The sequence below is a fragment of the Polypterus senegalus genome, chromosome 15, assembly GCF_016835505.1.
Source record: "Polypterus senegalus isolate Bchr_013 chromosome 15, ASM1683550v1, whole genome shotgun sequence".
NCBI classification, from domain to species: domain Eukaryota; kingdom Metazoa; phylum Chordata; class Cladistia; order Polypteriformes; family Polypteridae; genus Polypterus; species Polypterus senegalus.
The window spans coordinates 113,522,135-113,536,959 of NC_053168.1; positions in this window are offsets into that span (position 1 = coordinate 113,522,135).

A 14,825-nucleotide genomic window follows, 5' to 3' on the forward strand; every position below is an offset into this window, starting at 1 on the left:
CTATGAAACAACTCATTAAATGTGTCTTTGGTTTGTTTTTTGAAGTCACTTTTCCTTTTTTTGGTCATTGGATTTCTGGTTGGTTCTTTGGAATCATTAATCGTAATTCTTTTTGAATCTGATGCTGTCTCAATTGTGTCTGTGACTCATTTCACTGTAAGGTCCACACAGGGAGCAATGGCTTTTCTTTCTGCTGGCAGTGGATCATTCAGTATAGATGGTTGATGTCCAACCATGGAGAGTCTGGTTACTCGTTGTGTTACACTCAATATGTAATGCTCTTTAAAGAACATTAGGCAAAGGCCAAACATTACGGACTATAAGAAAGACAACCAAGAAAAAGGTTTCTTTCCACCCCATATAGTTGAAGAAAAAACATAAATGTGAGAAAAATCAGAGTAGCCTTAACAGACTGAGTCTACAACTAAACTGACAATGAGATAATATGGCAGATTTATAGAGGGTAGCCAGAAAGGGGCAAGGATTGAGATTAGGAACCGGAAGTGAGAGCAGAGCTGGAGCCAGACGTGAGGTCAAGCGGGATTTCCTTCAGAGAATCTGCAGAAGAAGCAGAAAAGGTGTTATTTTGCATCCCAACTCCTGGTTCAGCATCAAACTACATTTAGTTAAGCCCATTGACTGCCTCCCATGCACACTTGTGTGACAAAACGTACAGTGGAAACAGTAGCAGCCCTCTATTGAGTGGAACCGCTTATTTAGAAAAGCACGAATAGAAAATAAAGCAAAGGAGTAGAACAGAATGAACACAACAAAATTATGGAACTGGGTAGAGCAAGACTGCTAAGTTCAAGAGGAAATGATATGTGAAATGAGTTAATCTGAGGTTTGTAAAGGGGCTAATAGTAGGAAAAAGAATGATGAGAATAGGAGATCTTGGCAGATAGGTGAGAGATTAAAACCATACAGACAAGGAAAACAGATAGACTGTGGAATAACAGGTAATATAAGATGATGAAATCACAAAGATGCGTGAAATCATAAAAAGGGAATCTGGATCCCCACATAGCCAGAGAGGCACAGAGTGTCAATCTGCTACCCTTGGCCTCATCTCCTTTTCCGGTAGCATGTTGCTGCTTGGTCATGGTGGGTGTACTTAACACGCTAGCCTGGGGCTCATTTGTTATTGGGCTTACTATTTCAGTGCAAGTTTATTCCAATTTAGTTTCTGCCTATTCTAATATTATCAGACTTTCATGTCTGACACGTTCTCCATAAACTCTGTTTACTTTGGCCCTGTGGATGTGTTTTAATGTGGATTAACTGGAATACTAAAAATAGAGTATCTCTCAAAAGGAACCAAGGAATCAAATGTTGGATTAAGCAGATTTAGAAACTGGTTAGAATCAAAGAAATTAGTAAAGGAAACAACAATGCAGTTGGAAAATTTACAGAAGTAAATATCAGAGGAGCTTGGTAGGGTTGCAGAATAGGAGAGGTATCCATTTGAGAAAGGGGATTCAAAACAGAGAAAATCCAAAAAAGCAAGGCTCATAAATTAGGAGAACAAACGTTAATATCATGGAGAAATGAGGTTGATGAATGGATAAAACAAGATTGTGAAAATAGAAGAAATAAAAAAAAATGTGATTGCAGACTTTGTGATGTGGAAGTGAAGAGATTCTGGAAAAAAAGCCAGAGAGTTACAATAAGAGAGGACTGTCAGGTACATGCCGACCAAACGCTCTCACAGAAGTGGGAGAAGGCACAGCACAGTTTGTCAGTGGCAGCTTTTCAGCAGAAAAAGCCAAGCTGCTGAACCTCTGCATGGCACACAACTCTGAAAAGCATGATCAACGACTTAAACCTAGGCTAGAGACAACACAGAAAGAGGCACATTGAAGTGGTAAAACAGCAGTTACTATAATATTTTAATAGGTCCATGATTAAGACGGAATTGGGCCTGATGCTGCAGCGCAAAAAAGGCCTATTTCTTCTCAGCATTGGTGCATGTGTATTCGACACTCACCGTATATGCGCACTCAGACCGATAAAGGAACCTTAAATGCTTGCGACGCAACCAGCCAGCCTTTATTGAACATGAATAATAATAACGACGTAGTATCGTAACAACTCGAGATTAACAAACAAATCAAACTATGTAACATCGACATTCAATAGAAATTGTCTGAAAAGTGCACTTAATGCAGAAAACCTAACAATGAAATACACAAAGTTCGCAATTCTCTTATGAAACAAAGACAAAATGAATTTGCAGAGACATTGGGTCAAAGTAACTCAGTTCAGGCTCTTGAGGGTAAAAATTTGTCCACGATTTAAATTTCATAATAGACCAGAATCCTGTCGAGGATTTTAAAAATTCTAAACATCCGTGCCGGGCCTGCGGACCGGCTTTTAGTTTTACCTTTACAGATCCATCCATTTTCTAACCCGCTGAATCCGAATACAGGGTCACGGGGGTCTGCTGGAGCCAATCCCAGCCAACACAGGGCACAAGGCAGGAACCAATCCTGGGCAGGGTGCCAACCCACCGCAGGACACACACAAACACACCAAGCACACACTAGGGCCAATTTAGTATCGCCAATCCACCTAACCTGCATGTCTTTGGATTGTGGGAGGAAACCGGAGCACCCGGAGGAAACCCACGCAGAAACGGGGAGAACATGCAAACTCCACGCAGGGAGGACCCGGGAAGCGAACCCGGGTCTCCTAACTGCGAGGCAGCAGCGCTACTACTGCGCCACCGTGCCGCCCTACCTTTACAGATAACCATTTAAATAGCCATTGATTTTTACTGTACAACTAACTTTCAAGCTGAAAAATGTACTACGTGGCACTTACCGAACAATAATAAAGTGGCAAGAATCCCCAAGATATTGCAAAAAACGCAGCTAAATTACTAAGTAAACTGTTTAACGTAAAATTGACAGCATTAACTTGAATTCTTCGGTTAACAATAAACACAACAACGTTATAGTTACATCACAGCACAAAGATCAAAAGTAATTGTATAATAAGTAACACTGTGTCTAGGCGTCCGAAAGTCGGACTCCAAATTCCATTCTAAGAATTATTTTGAGGTTAATATAGCAAAGGAAAACTGTTCAGCTTCCGGAAAATTCTCATCTGTTTTCATTTGGGTCTATTTCAGGAGTGGGCCTAATGCTGCAGCATCAATAGCACCCACCTTAATCCGGCCCTGTCCATGATCGATAACAGAAATCAGAAGTAGGCATGTAGATTGTCAAATATGACATAGCAATGTCTAAAAGGGTACATGACAAAATGATTCTGAGAAAAAGGCAAAGATCAAAAATCACAAGAACCACACAATACATTATGGGAGAGCTTCACAGGAGAATTTGCAGAGTTAAATGCAAAAGGCTTGAGCAAAAATGCTTTTGCCAATTTTTTTATTTTATTTGAAATGATTGCTGCCTGATTAATGTAGTATCTCAACAGACACAATTAGGAGCAGTCAAGGTCAATTTACAGGCAAAAGCGGTGGAATCGCAGCCACATCCTGGCAATTATAGTAAAGTAAGATCACAGAATCCGAATTTTGAGAGTAAGAGGTCCTAATAAAGTGAGGGTGGTTAAAGAGAAATCACGGAGTTAGAATGTTAAAGTAGAAAAATAAGAACACGTAAGAGCAGGCTAATAGTCAAAACGGAACTGTGGACGTAAGAATTAGACATACAGTAGACAGAGGCAGAGTGCAGGTTCTGAAGCTAAGAGTCTGTACTGGTACCTGGAAGGTTGCCAGTTCAAATCCCATTACTGCCGGAAGGGATCCTACTCCGTTGAAGCCTTGAGCAAGGCCCTTAACTGGAAAATTGCTCCAGGGGAGCTATACTATGGCTGAACCTATGGTGTGAAAAAGGCCATGCCAAAAGACAATTTCCCCTGGGGGATTAATGCAGTGTACCACAAGAGGTTTGAATATGAGATGCCACCTTAACCATACAATTTCACAGATAGAAAATTAGCAACAACAATTCCTTTTTTTGTATAGCCTAAAGTCACACAAGGAGTGCTGCAATGGGCTTTAACAGGTCCCTTTTTAACCGCCCCAAGGCCTTTACTCCATAAGAAGACAAGAAAAACCTCCCCAAAAAAAACAGAAGAAATCTCAGGAAAGACAATTCAGAGAAAGGCCAGTAATACACAGAGCAGGACACAGGTAATCCTCTTCATAGATCTACATGGCCAATCTATCATTGCCATCGTATCTGGAATACAATGCAGTGGAACAACAGTAATAGTACAAATACAGAGAAAAATGCAAGAGTAGATTATATCACACAAAAGGATTCAGATTTATTCAACAACATTCATTTATATAGCACACTTTCATACAAAAAGTAGCTCAAAGTGCTTTTCATAATGAAAAAAAGAAAAACAATAAGACAAAATAAGAAATTAAAATAAGACATTTGTTAGCATAGAAAAGGAGTAAGATCCATTGGCCAGGGTGGATAGAAAAAACAAAAAAAAAACTCCAGACGGCTGGAGAAAAAAAAATGTAAAAAAATAAATAAATAAATAAAAAGAATAATAAAAAATAAAAAATATAAAAAAAAAAAATAAAAAAATTAAAAATAAATAAAATAAAAATAAAAAAATGTAAAAAAATAAAAAATAAATAAATTCAGAATCCTGGAGACGTTGGCCAACAAGCTGCCACCCCACTACTGGCCATTCGACAGCTGAGTCAGTGCTGGGCCAGCCAATCAAAGGAAAGGACCCTTTCTATATGATGTGCTCCTTTATCAAGTGCCACATGTGAGTATCGAGAAAAGAAACAGAATAGGTGAGGGTTAGTAACAAATTGTAACTATCATGTTACTTATGTTTCAGTGCTAATGACTAACAACAGAGATGCAGTCTGTACAGTTAATCAGCAACTCTAGTCTGGGTATGCTAAACTGAAGTAGTGAGTCTTCAGCCGGGATATGAAGGCTGAGACTGAAGGGGCATCTCTTATAGTGTCAGGCAAACCACTCCACAAGTAGGTATTCCACATCAGGACCCATCCGGACTGGAGGTTAACAGAAGGGAGCAATCAGAGGTTATGGTATGCTGAGAGGAGTCGGATCACAGAAGTCTGAGAATAAGATATCTTGGTAAAGTGAGACTGGTGGGTGGTTAAAGAAAAAATGGTCATCTACAACATTAAGGAAAAAAGATAAATAAGTGTCAAAAGATAAAAGCTATCCAGAGAAGGCCAATTAACAAAATTATACCAAGAAGATGAACAGGGAAGAAAAAAAAGAGATGTTATAATAAATATGAAATTGAAGAGGAAATCATCATGGGGATCCCAAACAGCTTGTAAATCACAGAGACAGCAATAGGACATTTTGGGAAATAAAAATTGTGGGATTGATATCCTAGAAGCAAGAAAGCCAGGAACACAATACAAATTTATTAGGAACTGTAGCATCCGCAAAATGAAGCAGAAGGATGGCTAAAGTGAGGGGTCAAAAATAGGAAAGCCAGGGAATAACAGTGACATTGATGAAAACTCATGAGAAAATATGATTCCTCTTCAAGGAGACTGACTGATGGGTTAAGAGAAAGTGCCAATAACTGAGAAGCAGAAAGAAATCCATCCATCCATCATCCAACCCGCTATATCTTAACACAGGGTCTGCTGGAGCCAATCCCAGCCAACACAGGGCTCAAGGCAGGAAACAAACCCCGGGCAGGGTGCCAGCCCACTGCAGAGAAAGAAATTAAAATGACAAATTATGAACATCCAAGGTCAGGCCAGGTCAACTCAGGTTGGGGAGCATGCACTGGTACAGCGTGTTGCTGCACCCACCACACAACAGAACAGCTTGGGATCCTGGTTGGCAACCCCAAGGCAGACACTCGGTCCAGTCCTACCCTCGGAAATTACTACAGCCAGTAGTTATGTGGGCATCCCTGGTACTGGTACAGCTGCTAGGATCCTCAAAAATGAGGATCTTACGAGCTAGATCACCCTTGGGGAATCGCGCCACATGGTCATAGTGCTGTAACTGACACTCCCTCATAGTGCAGATAATGTGTCTCATTCGGGACTCCATGAGCAACCTCTTGTTCGACAGAAAGTCAAACCAGCAGTACCCAAGGATTCTCCGAAGAGACATGGTGCCAAAGGAGTCCAGTCTTCATCTCAGGTCACTGGATAGCATCCATGTCTCGCAACCATATAGCGAGACAGGAAGCACCAGGACTCTAAAGACTTGGACCTTCGTCCTTTAGCAAAGAAATCAGGAGCATTACACACTCCTTTCCAACGACTTCATGATCCCCCCATGCTCTCCCGATCTGTCTACTGACTTCATAGGAAGAGTCACCAGAGACACAAATGTCGCTGCCAAGGTAAGTAAACCTCTCAAGGTAAGAAATACAAGAGTTGGATAATAATTAAAACAAAATTCATAGATTGCAACAGAAGATCACATAAGTCAAGAGTCACAGAGTGTGAAAAAGACAGTTAGAAAACCAGGGATTCTGGAAAACCAAGAACAGAAGTGAGACTAATGAATGAGTAAAAGAACAGCATACAGTTAAAATGTTAAGGAACAGGAATGCAACAACACAATGGGACTCTAATCCTCAAAGCGTAGGTTTCCAGTCAACTGCAGACAACTGAATTAGATAAAAATCTACAGGCGAGTGTTGTGGTGAAATTTGAATGTTGTGAAATGAGAGACATGAGCACAGGTAACAAGGAGGCAACATGAGGGTCTGGTTAAGCAAGGTCATTGGATTAGAATCCCAAAAACAAAAAATTGAAAGAAAATAAAATCAAATAGGAGATCTAGAAAAGTAAAGAAGGTTTGAGTGATGAATGAATGGATGAGTAAAGTGCAATTGTGAAATGAAATGAAGTTAGAAGCAGGCAATTTTTTCAGATTTCTGCATTACTCTGATTTTATAGAACCATCTCTTATATATATTTCTCTTCTGGTTCGTCCTGCTTCCACTTCAAAACCGGTCCTGCCCACAAGCAGCCGACACGGCATTTCTCGATTCCTATTCGTCGTCTTCCATGTCATGCACTATACTGGCCTGCTGAATGTAATACATCCAACAAGTACTCGAGGTGCTGCCACAACGGTAAAGTAGCTTTACCACCTTTGCGGGAGCCACCTGTGTCTTTACAACAGCTTCTTACACAGCAAACATCAGAAGCTAAAAATGATCGTGAACACATCTGAGAATACAACTCTTCTCTAGCGTTTGCTTCCATGGGTGCACAGATAACTCAACCTCCTGGCCACGGACCATACTGTTTTAAAATACACGGGCAAATTTATCACCAAATCGCCCCACTATATGCTAACACTTCTACCTCTCCAGGATATGGACAGTTGTATGTTTCTGACACAGTGCAAGCTACTGCAGTACGCTTACAAAATAAAGCAAACTCTGCATGCAGCGAAAATGTACTTCTCCAGCTAGATTACATGCTCAGAACCATCAAACCCTTCGCTTAATCATACAAACACATGCATGAAATCGCTCAGTCCAATCCAACAGCATGTGTACGAATGGTTTTCAAGGAAAACCCTAGGGAGGATTTACAACGATACAATGCCCCAACAGCGATTTTCGTCGGAGAAGATGGCGAAACGCCTGCCAAAAGGGACATTTGTATCTATCCCATACGCAACTCCTGTACACAGATTTCCACGCTCAATATGAATTGCGATCCTATGGTTTGCCCACTTTTATTCCCTTACAGAGACATTGGCTGGCACAAAGATTTTCAACATGTTCCCAATAAAAGAACCGCCAAGCGAATAAGGCTTACTCAATGCCAATTTTACACGTACAGATTAGCAATGAGGAATACATTTAGTATTTTGCACTCCAGTGGCAAACTATTCCAACAGTACGTCATAGATGCGTATTTGAATTTCCCCTTGGGATTAATAAAGTATCTATCTATCTATCTATCTATCTATCTATCTATCTATCTATCTATCTATCTATCTATCTATCTATCTATCTATCTATCTATCTATCTATCTATCTATCTATCTATCTATCTATCTATCTATGTTAAAACAGAGGGTGCGCGTCTCAACTATCTCAGATTACATCAACAAGATCTGCGCGTGGAACAATACAATGTTTGAATACAGACGCACTGCAAGCAAACGCTGAAAATAACAACGTACGTGTAGGCAAGATTATCATATTACCGTCCACATTTCCAGGAAGTCCAACAAAACTATTAGGATGCCATGGCCATAGTACGTAAATTCGGAAAGCCTGATTTATTTATCACTTTCGCATGTAATCCTACTTGGCCGGAAATTCTACATGCACACTGCGTCTTTCAAGAAGTATTTATTTCTTCTTGATTTCTGAATTCCTTTCTCACCGTTTTCCGTTCCTATTCTTAGCGTCGGCTAGTTTAACAATATTTTAGCAAAATATATGAGTGTTTTGGAAATTGTAAGCATACAGCTAGATATTATGCAGCACAAGTAACCTGAGATTTTCACCATGAACATCTTAATACTGTTTGCTGTTGTTCAGTATTGGCTCCCACACTAGGCCCTACGAAAGTTCATTGCAATATATTGTGTTATTTTTGTGATCTTTGTTCTTTGTGAAAACATTAGATTTAAAATTATTCTCAGGCATCACTACAAACCACATAGGGTGAACAACTCAATAAAAATATTTTTTTTTGACGGAATATTCTCCTGCAAAACAGCCAACATGAAAAAAGAAGCTTTATGACTACTGATACCAACGTGAATGTGGAATTAGAGAAGTAAGGAAAAGGAACCACTGCAGTTACAAAGAAAGCAAAAGAGATTCTAACAAAATTGTCATCATAGGGCTAGAATTCTAAAAACACAAAATACATATCTGCAAGGGACTGAAATAAAGGAATCTTGAGGTATAAGATGTACAAGATGCCCAAGGGTAGGGCTTTGAAAATATGTAATGTACAGCTAAGAGCTTCTGGAGAAGCAGAGAACATTGGTGGATAAAGAGAGGCCATGCAGTCAAAAGAGGAGATTCCAGCATAGTTTCCAGTGGCCTCTGTCTCTCCTTGCATATGTGGTTAAGGCTTTAGAGTTCAAACCCTGAGGTTGTGGGTTCCAGTCCTGTTACTGACACTGTGTAAAAATGACCGGCCTGCGCTCCAATCGGAACACCAAAACAAATGTAACCAATTGTATCATAAATGTTGTAAGTCACCTTGGATAAAGGTGTCAGCCAAATAAATAAGCGTAATGAATTACAGATGTGGACATATGATATTCAGGTACAACAATACAGGAGACTCTCAGGTATACAATGGTGGAGGTAAGAGCAAAAGATGTGTCAGAACTCATGGAATCAGAAGAATGGACAAAGAAATGGATCGATACACTATTGAAGATTTCCACTTCAAAACATAATTGAATGATTGCACCCATAATTAACTTCACACACAGCTTCTTACACGAGGCAAAACATTTCAGCTATTATGCTTGATCGTGTACATTCACTGGCCCTCCCTCAGGCTTGGTGTTGTTTGACGATTCAACTCAGCTCACTTTTTTGTCACCATACCCAACAGTACAATGAAAAGTAAATGTTTTTATTGTCACTGGTATGGAAATGCAGAGTGGCAATACAACACATGGTACAATGCGAAATTACTTAAACAACCAATAGCAATAAAATCCATAATTATCAGAAATGTTTTAACAAATAAACATATGTCAGATATAAAAATGAAACGGGTGTGAAATAGATAAAAAAAAAACAATAAGACAGCCAACTTCTTCTTTTATCTGCTCCTGTTAGGAGTCGCCACAGTGAATTATCTTTTTTACATATCTTCCTGTCTTCTTCATCTTGCTCTGTCACACCCATCACCTGCATGTCCTCTCTCTCCACATCCATAAACCTCCTCTTAGATCTTCCTCTTTTCCTCTTACCTGGCAGCTCCATCCTTAGTATTCTTCTCCCAATATACCCAGCATCTCTCCTCTGTGCATGTCCAGACCAACACAATCTCACGTCTCCAAACCATCCAACTTGAGCTGACCCTCTAAATGTCCTCATTTCTAATCCTGTCCATCCTAGTCACACCCAATGCAAATCTTCACATCTTTAACTCTGACACCTCCAGCTCTGTCTTTAATGTTTTGGCCAGTACAACCATCTCCAGCCCATATAACTTAGCTGGTCCCACTTACTGTCTTGAAGACCTTCCCTTTCTATCTATCTGTCTGTCACAAATCACTCCTGACACTCTTTTCCACCCACTCCACCCTGCCTGCACTCTCTTCTTCTCCTCTCTTCCGCACTCTCCGTTAGTCTGTACTGTTGATCACCAGAAAACAATAAGACAGTCAACTGCATTGCTTAAACAGAGAAAACTGTTGGCAGCTCACTGCACAATGCAGTCTTGACTCCCAATCACCTCTGCTCAGTTTAAGCTTATTTTGAATGTGTCCCAGATAATGACAATAGTTTCTAAATACGAGGTGCAACACAAAAATAACCATATTGGTAAAAACATATATATATATTAATGAATTACAGCATTCTGAACATTGTCACCTTCTATATAGTCCCCCTCCTGATCTCTACACCACTCCATTGATTGAAACAGTGCTGGAAGTCTTCTTGCTTGAGGCTCTTCAACTGGCTTGCCGTTTCTGTCTTCACTTCATCCACTGAAGTTAAATGTGTTCCCTTCGGGCCACTCTTGATTTTCAGGAACAAGTAAAAATCACAGGGCGCTAAATCGGGTGAATATGGGAGGATGATCGAGAACAGGAATGTTTTTTGTCAGTCAAAAACTACTTTACAGAAAAAGCATTGTGTGTGGGATATCGTGTATCTTCGTGTAGCAACCACCCCCATCTCCACATTTTTTTGCCCTTCCTTGAAACGTTTGTGCCGCTCAAAAACTTTTGTGCAAGACACACTATTATCACTGTACACTGTTTTACCATTTCATAAGTTGCTGTGGCTGTTTCGTTCAATTTTTCGAGAAATTTGACATTGATTTGCTGTTCGATTTTTTCACCCGACATTATAGCGGCAACTTGTGTAGTGATTGTTGTGCAAATACTGACTGGGCTATTCATAGGATATACCTAGCTGGTCGGCGGTTTGAGAGGGCATGTAGGAGGGGATATGGTTCTATGATTCATGTTTAGTCGACCTCCAGACGGATTTCTAGGAAAGCCCCAAGACCAGTCCGGTTATTTTTGTGTCTCACCTCGTACACCCATGCGTCAGAGCCTGATTCTCATTTTTTTATAAGTTAAAATTGGATGTATGTCATAAAAAACATCTCTTTAAAAGAAACATGTTAGTCATTATCCTCATTTGTTTGATTTGAATTTTGGAATTATTACTGTTATTCTTTTTGTTGCTATTCTGTTTTATTGTTGGAAACCCCTAACGTCACAAATGTACCATTTTATGCATTGTTTTCATGGGCACCCGAATGTTACTATTGGCAATGGCATCCCTTCTGAGTTAAGTGGAGATACAACAATGTGACGAATGATATCATAAAACCACGCATACAAACGAAGGTGGTGCACTTATGTTGATTTCTGAACATTGGATGATCATGGAAAGACGTGGTTGTAGCATGAGATAACCTAAAGAAACAAAGCAATTCTAGGTTTGCTTGAATCAATTCAAATTTAACTCTGAACCTGGGGTAAGGTTTTGGTTTTGGTGACAGATTTTCTTGACATATGCATACCAGAGATTTGCCTGTTCTTTTGATGATCCCCTTTGGACAACCCTTAAACAAACAACCTTCTCCATCAACCTCTCAGATCTCCTTTGAAAGACTTGTTTGGAGTTGTTTGTTCAAAATGTTCTTAATACCCCTAAAGTCAACCAGAAATGGTACAAAGATAACCCTTCACCAGGAGGACAAGCGGGTCCAAGGAGAGCATCCCATTCTGGCCACACACCTAAAAACATGGTGGAAACTGATTAACATAAGAAATTAGCAGTAATAATGATTGATATTAAAACATTTTATTAAGAAATTAAATAAACCAGTCAGAAGAAGTAACAAAGAAAACTTTGTATTACTAAATTTCCAAAGCTTCGAAAAGACTAGTCAAGAACATAACTTCCTTTAACAAAGAGAAAATGAATATAAAAGGAAACTAAGAGGAAATAACAAAACTTCTTCAGTGTAGTTTCTTTGAATAATAAGCACAGGATGTAGCTTGCCCAGTATAAAGGAAGTGTTAAGAAAGACCAACTCCCTATTTATTTTTACATTCTAAGGTATTTTTACTAGTTAATGTTCTGTAAAGATCTCAACTAGGCATTTTCCACCATTCCTGAATCTATTAGAGCTGTTACTTCAAGTCAGTTGTTTATTTGGACAAGTGCAAGGAAGGAGTTTTAAATTAACCAAGTTATAAGGTTATTCGTTACTATAAACTACACCCAAAACTGGATTCTTTTTCAATTACTTTTAGAAACTGTTCAGAAAATGTCCTTCATTTCCACAATCCAGACACAAGCTTTCAGAAGTGCATCTGTTTTCCTCTTTTAAATTAAATTTTGTGTTTCTAACTAATTTAAAGGCTTTTATCTCCCGCTTATGGAACTTAACAGGATATCTTTTTTGCATCCTTCAAGCTAATAATTTCCTAACTGCACTATTTACTCACATACCTGGAAAAAGAACACTGAACATGTCCAAATGTCCTCCATTAAATAATATTAAATGTATTTTGGTTGCGACTGTTCAGGCATTGAATGAACCCAAATCATCTCCAGGTCTGTCATTTTATACTCCAAAATGTCCTGCCCCAATGTAGAAAATGGGCATAATTGAAAAATAACTGGCAGAAGCACCTCTTGAAGAGAAAACGGCAAGTCAAAAGACAAGTTGAGGTCAAAAACGCCAAGTCAAAAAGAACCAAAACATCAAATTAAAGCCATATCGCTGAACAAGAATCAAAGTTAATAATCAAAGACCTAACTCTCTTACATGATTGCCAATAGGTTGTAACAATTGTCATGTGTGTGTGAAGTCATTGGCGGGTTTACATTCTCCATCATTGCAGAAGAACAACCACTGAACAGATATTAGGAATGAAGGTATTACCTGAAAAGAAGCACCTGACTCGGAGGGCCAATAGAATCTAATGGGGGAGGAGCTGATCAGTTTAAATACTTAGGAGTAAACATCACAAGTAGGCATAAAGCTCTCAATCAACAAAATTTCACTGCCTGTATGGAAAAAATTAAGCAAGACTTGCATAGATGGTCAACCCTTCATCTCACTCTAGCTGGAAGAATTAACATTGTTAAGATGAATATCCTTCCTAAGTTTCTCTTTTTATTTCAAAACATTCCAATATACTTCAATAAATCATTTTTTCAAGAAATTAGATTCAACCATAACTTCATTTTTTTGGAATTCAAAACATCTACATATCCAAAGATCTACCCTACAAAAACCTAAAGCGGAAGGCGGCATGGCTCTACCTAACTTTCAATTTTAGTACTGGGCAGCAAATATATGAGCGATTAAAACCTGGACATGGGCACAAATAGATGAACAGACACAGGCTTGGTTTGCAATAGAAAAAAAATCCAGCAGTACTTCTTTATATTCTTTGCTTGTACCCCAATAAATACAAGTCATCACCAATATACTAAGAACCCAATTGTGCTTCACTCACCCAGAATATGGAACCAATGTAGGAATCATTTTTAGATAGAGAAGCTTTTGTTAGTGGCACCTCTGCATGAGAACCACCTTTACCCACCCTCTCAAACATGCAGTTTTTAATGTCTGGAAAACATTTGGGATTAAATCACTTGGAGATCTGTACATAGACAACATCTTTGCATCCTACGAACGATTACACTGCAAATGTAACTTTCCAGAACCTGCCCATTTTTCCTCACCTCCCACCTCCCTCTATGCTCAGTTTTAAGGACTTAGACAGCATCTCTGCAATATACAACAACCATTTTACAGTTCATTCCTTTCAAATATCCTAGAGGATATTGGGAAAAGGATCTCTCACTCGGTATCTCAGGAAAGGAGTGGAAGGTAGCAATGCAGAGACTTCTCTCGAACTCCATATGCGCAAAGCATACAATTATTCAACTCAAAATTATATATCGAGCACATCTGTCTCGTTAAAATTGTCCAAAAGGTTTCCAGACCAAAATCCAACCTGCGCACATTGCAATCAAGTCCCAGTCTCACAGGGTCACATGTTTTGGGCCTGCACCAAATTAACATCATTCTGGACCAAAATCTTTAAATGCCTTTTAGTCAGCCTTGGTGTCACAATCCCTCCTAATCCACTAACAGCTGTGTTTGGTGGGCACACAGAGGGGCTTAAAGTGGAGAAGGATAAACAAACTGTGATCGCCTTCACTACACTATTGGCACGTATACTTATCTTACTCAACTGGAAGAATCCTAACTCTCCTATTTTAAGTCAGTGGGTAACTGATGTTTTATATTATTTGAAACTGGAAAAAATCAAATTCTCACTTAGAGGATCTGTGCAGAACATTTTCAAAACCTGGCAGGATCTAATCAATACTAATAAAAGGTAAAGCCTTTACTCACTGACTGACTCACTCACTCATCACTAATTCTCCAACTTCCCGTGTAGGTAGAAGGCTGAAATTTGGCAGGCTCATTCCTTACAGCTTACTTACAACAGTTAGGCAGGTTTCATTTCGAAATTCTTCACATAATGGTCATAACTGGAACCTATTTTTCTCCATATACTGTAATGGACTTCAGCTGCTGGATGGCCGTGGGGGGCGGAGTTGCATGTGACATCATCACGCCTCCCACGTAATCA